The following is a 6,278-nucleotide window of genomic DNA, read 5'->3' on the forward strand; positions in this document are numbered from 1 at the left end:
AAGACTGGAGAGAAAGTGTGCGCTCTAGGAGGAAGCAAGGTTTAGGATGGATGGCGGGATTTACGCGATTAGCTGGAATCCTGATAGTACCCACCTGCTTTCCGCCTCCGGAGACAAGACATCCAAGATCTGGGATGTCGATGCGAATTCCATCGTCAACACGTTTACCAGGGGCTCCAAAGTCCTGAACGTACAATGATAGCCAAACACTCAGAAGACTGCTGGATAAATGAGTTAGGAGACAGTGTCTATTCCTAAACCCTGGGATGTGAATTTCTGTGACTCCTGCCGGCATCCTGCGCCCAGATTGACATGTTTAGAAAAAGTGAAGGTGCGTTATAAGAGTTCAGCTGTAGTTGGGAATGACAACGAAAGAGACTCAGACTGGGAATCTGAGAAGACACACTCAGATAAGTTACATAATAATATGACAATGAAAATTTTAATTATACATAAAACTGTGTACCAGATAGTTCATGCAGATTATCTCGAATCCTGACACGGAGTCTCTGTGGTGGCTCACCATTAACCACCTGGTTATGTACCTCCGGAAAGTCAGTCACTGGAAACGGCGTGGAGCACTCTTACTAGCCAGCTCAAGCAGATCAGGGGCCATGATGGCATCCGTATGAGTCGGAACCAACGCACGCTTCAACACCACCATTCCCTCTGCACAGTTGCAGCAGAGATGGACTCAATCATAGCAACGATTGTAAAATGGGTGCCGGATTGGGCTAAATTTCATTGTGCATAGGGTCGCCATGGGTAGGTACTGACTCGATGGCACCTAACAGCAGTCCCTTAACAGCATTCTATTGGAAAACTACCATTAATTTCTTTGGATTTTTATGTGAGATCCCCTTCCTTAGGGTTCCTGTAAGACAACGGAGTACTCCCTCTTGAAAACACAGTTGCTGCCCATTTAGAGTCATTGGAAAGGGAACATCCAACACCCTCTTACTTTGTAAAAAACTGAAACATCTACTTGGAACACAAGAGAAATACACTTTTAAAATCCCTTGTTGGATAACTTCCTAGAGGTCCCTGGGTGGCACAAATGTTTTGCACTTGACAACTGCGAGGTCAGTTTGAACTGCAAGGGCATTGGTTCCAACCACCAGAAGCTCCTCAGAAACCTTCTAAGGCATTTAATAACAACACACAGTTTGAAATCACCCATTTGTACCGTCGGAAAAAGGATAGATGGACTGCTTTCATAACACTCAAGCTACTGAACTCCCTATGGAGTGCAATTCTACACTGACACACTTGGGGTCACCACAAATCAGTATCCACTCAACTGCAACAGGATTTACTTTCTTTCTTTCTTTTTTAACCTGTAGACATCCCTGGAACAGTTTGATTGATTGGGCTAAGAAATGCATTGCTTCTGCCCCCTCCGCCTAATCCCACATTCTTCAAGTAGGCGGTGGAGGGAGGCACATAGACTTATAAGCAAAAAAAAAAGTGTGGGAATGAGTTGTTAGTTGATAAATGAAAAAAGAAAAATGACTTGCATTAAGAATATTTGCCTTCCTGACATGTTAAAACACCCATTAATGCAACTCAGAAAATTGAAACCACTCTAGAGAAGCATTGTAATTTAAGAGGGCAGAGAGGGCTCAATTTGTTCTGCATTTTAAATTCCAAACAAAATTTCCATCAACAACCTGAGTATATTAGAATGGAATTTCAGGTCACACAATTGGGGATCAGGAATACTAATATAAATCTTGTGTCCTTATCACTGAAAGGAGACAGTCTCAGAGTTTTAGAAATTGAATAGGAAAGTAGTTTATCCTGGGACCCCTAAGAGGTGGTCTGGAGGAAGTATTGTTGCTCATAGAGAGGGATCCAGAAAGAATTACTGTTCTACTTCCTTCAGATAGTTTCAATCCTCAAAACTGTCTTCACACTCTTGCAATTTTGCATCACAATCTAAGGAGAAAATTCTCCTTCCTTTCTCCCCATACTCTTTTACATCCCCAAATTCCAAAGTAATAAATAAATACTCCATTTCAATGTTGTTGTTATTGCTAAGTGGAGTGAGTTTCAAGTCATAGTGACTTTGTATAGGGTTTCCAAGGAGCAGCTGGTAGGTTTGAGCTGTTGACCATGTGGTTCACAGTCCAGTGCTGGTCCTACAGCACCACACCAGACGTCCTCATTTAATAAGCTAAAAAAAAAACAAGCTGATTTTAATCTTTGTTCTATCATTATAAACAGAGTCCTGGTATGGTGCTGTGGGTTAATGCGACAGAACTGCAAGGTCAAACTCACCAGTTGCTCCTCAGAAACCCTATACAGGGTCTCTATGGGTCAGAACTCTGGTAGCGTAGTGATGACAAATTGGGTCGTGAACCGCAAGGTCAGTAGTTTGAAACTACCAGCTGTTCTGCAGGAGAAAGATGAAACATTCTGCTCCCATAAAGATTTACAGCCTCAGAAACACAATACAGGGTCACTATGAGTTGGAACCGACTCGGCACTTAACAACAACAACTACATGGGTCGGACTGACTCGACAGCACTTATCAACAACAAATCATTATAAATTGCATCCCTGAAGCCTTGGACAAGAGAATCCTTTTTACCCTGACTTACTGTTTTTAAGTGCCATGGAGTTGGTTCCAACTCATAACGACCCTGTGTAGGGTTTCCAAGTGGCGGCTGGCTGGTAAGGACCAAAACAGTGAACTTGCAGTTCAAGTGCATATCCTACAGCACCACCCCAGTACTAATGAATTGTACCATGATTACAATAAAAAGAATCTTCCCAGCATATCCCATTGTTTTTGTTATGAAGTTTAAAAAACTATTGTGAGAGACATTGTATCTTATTTGATAGCATTTTGTCTATACCACCTGGAATGATCATAACTTCCATATATTTTTATTAGGAAGAGTTCTATGTGCTCATGCCCATTCATCCTTTTATGAGTTCATTCTTTCATGCATTTTTTTAGGTAACAACAAAGTTAAGTCACAACACCCACTGGTACATGCACTGAGGTCTTTTTTGGGGTCTTCCTACACTCACCATATTTGGCCCACTTGTGTGATCTAATCACTCCTATTACACGTTACAAACTTGTATTTCTAAGATAATTTCTCTCTGAACTATAATTGCTTAGTAAGCATCTTCTCTTGACTATGAGACACCTCAAACTTTATGTGTGCAAACAATGAGTGGGGAATCTTTCTGTAGGAAGATACACACACAAAAAGAAAGAAACATGTCCTTGACTTATCCTGGTCTCTTCCCCAACCTCCCCATAATAAATGCAACTAATTCCCTGGAGATGGACATCATTCTTGGTAAGGTGGAGGGTTATCTGAAAAGAGGAAGACCCCCCCAATGAGATGGACTGACACAGTGGCAGCAACACTGGGCTCAAATGTAACAATTATGAGGATGGTAACTGGTCAGGAAGTGTTCAGTTTCATTGTGCATAGACTTGCTATGAGTCACAACCTACTCCATGATGCCTCACAACAACAGCAAACTATCATATTGCTACAGGCCATCAAAATGTGTTCCCACTTATACTATAACAGGTTCCTGACTGTTTTTCTCCATTCAGCCTCCCCTACATTCTAAATGGGACTCGAGTTTGAGTCCAGGAAAATAGGAAGACAGCTGGAGTTGCCTCCCGAAGAATTGTGTTTTGAGTCAGCCCCTCTCACAGTGCTTGGCTAATGGGTCTTTCTTGATGCTTGTTTGCTCATTTAGTCAAAGTAAAGAAAGGCTAAATAAAAATCACAAGAGTCTATAAAATTAAAATCAGCACAACACATTTTTTAACTATAGGTAAGAACATTTACTCTGCTTCAGTCTGTCCTCTTCCTACCTATACTAAGGCTGTAAGGCATTGCCTTAGTTAGATCCTCCTAGCAAAGGAAAATCTAAATGTCAGCATGGAATGATATACCAATGCAGGGATGGAAACACCCATGTCCAAATGCACTGAAATGGTTTATTCCAGTGGAAATTGGATAGATATTATAAAAGATAGAGACATGCTGGAGTGTTTGGGGAATGGTAGTGTGATCAGGAGAAATGAGATTTAAAGTTCATCCTTGTAAATTGCTATTGAAATGGTAAAACACCTGTAAAATGTTTGCTGTGTTGGTAACATAGCTGAATGTAGACAAACATTGGTTTGGGGATCACACAAAGGTATAGGCACTGACCTATGTTAGGGAGTTCTTTGACGACACACCCCTCCATGCTCTGAATTTATTCCCTACATTATTTGCTTAGCTTAATCCAAGTTCATGGAAGGTCTTGAAATATGAGAGGCAAATGAAACCAAGAATAAAATGTATAAAAGCATGGTGAGTGTTTTATTTCCATCCCCTGCATCTAAAAACATTATCCCATTTAAATAGTAAGTAAATTGGGTAATCAAAAGTAAACGTTTTCTGTGGACTGAGCTAAATATTCAAAGAATGAATTCATGAAGCATAAAATCCAGACTGTAACTGGCATCTATAACCAGGAAAGACTTGATCCAAGTCCTCCACTTTTCTGGAGTTGAGAAGTTGAAAGGGGGTTGATGAAAACTCACTAACCCGGTACCTAAAAAAAAAACCAACTGCTCAAGACCTATGCTTTATATATCTTAAAAAGTAATCCAAACATGGTCATGAAGGCCTGTGCAGTAAACAAAAAACACATACATTTCATAACCTCTATCCAAATCATTCTCGTGGAAGCAGCAGTCAAGAAATCAAATGGTGTATTGCATTAGGCAAATCTGCTGCACAAAACCCTTTAAAGGGTTGAAGAACAAAGATGTCAGCTTGAGGACTAAGTCAGGACTATGTCAGCTCCTGACCCAAGCCATGGTATTTTCAGTAACTTCATATGCATGCGAAAGCTGGACAGTGAATAAGGAAGACTGTAGAAGAATTGATGCTTTTGAGTTATGGTGTTGGAGGAGAATATTGAAAGTGTCATGAGCTGCCAAAAGATCCAACAGATATGTGTTTAAAGAAGTGCAGATAAAGTACTCCTCGGAGGCCAGGATGTCCAAACTTTGTCTCTCATACTTTGGACATATTGTCAGGAGGGACCAGTTACTGGAGAAGAATATCACGTTTGGTAAGGCAGAGGGTCAGAGAAAAAGAGGAAGACCCCCAGCAAGATGGATTGGCAAAGTAGCAGCATCAGTGGGCTCAAGGATGGCAACTATTGTGAGCTTGGCCCAGGACCGGGCAGTGTTTCATTGTTTTGTGCATAGGGTCACTATGAGTCAGTACTAACTTGATGACACCTACCAACAACAACATCCAAATCCTATAGAGACTAGAAGAAATATATGTTTGAATTTTATTGAGTTATTAAGGTAACCTACGTTTTATTCACTTACTGTGCCTTAAATGTTTCATCCATTACATAAGTTTAGTATATGAAACAGTTAATGAAATAGTGAACGAACAATATATATGTGGTAAAATAGGTTAATACTGATATTTTTATTGTCAAGGGAAAATCGCTCCATTGAAACTTATCAGTTTTTGTTCTGAAGTTAAAAACAGTAACATTAGCGCTGAAAAAAAAAAACACGAAAAGAGGGAAGCAAATAGACTAAATAATATGCAAATCATATGTATGATTGTTGTTGTGTTTTACTGTTTTTAGGTACCATTGAGTTGGTACCAACTCATAACAGTCTTATGAACATCCAAATGATACACTGTCCTGGTCCTGAGCCAACCTCACAGTGGTTGCTACGCTTGAGCTCAATGCTGCTGCCACTCTGCCAATCCATCTCATTGAGGGTCTTCCTATTTTTCACTGACCCACCAGTTTGCCAAGCATGATACTCTTCTCCAGGGACTGCATCCTCCTGACAATATGTCTGAAGTATGAGAAATGGAGTCTGACCATCTTGGCCTCCAAGGAGCATCTGGCTGCACTTCTTCCAACACAGATCTGTTAGTTCTTTTGACAGTCTATGGTGCTTTCAATATTCCTCTCCAACACCATAGATCAAATTCATCAATTCTTCTACAGTCTTCGTTATTCATTGTACAACTTTCACATGTATATGAAGCTATTGAAAATACCACGATCAGAGACAGCCAAAGTGCCCATCAACTGAAGAATGGATAAACAAATTGTGGTATATACACACAATGGAATACTATGCTACACTGAAGAATAGCAAGGAAGCGGTAAACTACCGCATAACATGGATGAACCTTGAGGAAATTATGCTGAGTGAAATTAGTCAGACACAAAAAGAGAAATACTGCATAGGACCACTTTT

General features: G+C 40.3%; 1 pseudogene; it reads right to left on the reverse strand.

Annotated features, from left to right (window-relative positions):
* Positions 1–6,278, reverse strand: part of LOC102839995 — a 9,958-nt pseudogene that overhangs the window by 910 nt on the left and 2,770 nt on the right.

Source organism: Chrysochloris asiatica, unplaced genomic scaffold, assembly GCF_000296735.1.
Source record: "Chrysochloris asiatica unplaced genomic scaffold, ChrAsi1.0 scaffold00148, whole genome shotgun sequence".
In the NCBI taxonomy this organism is placed as follows: Eukaryota; Metazoa; Chordata; class Mammalia; order Afrosoricida; family Chrysochloridae; genus Chrysochloris; species Chrysochloris asiatica.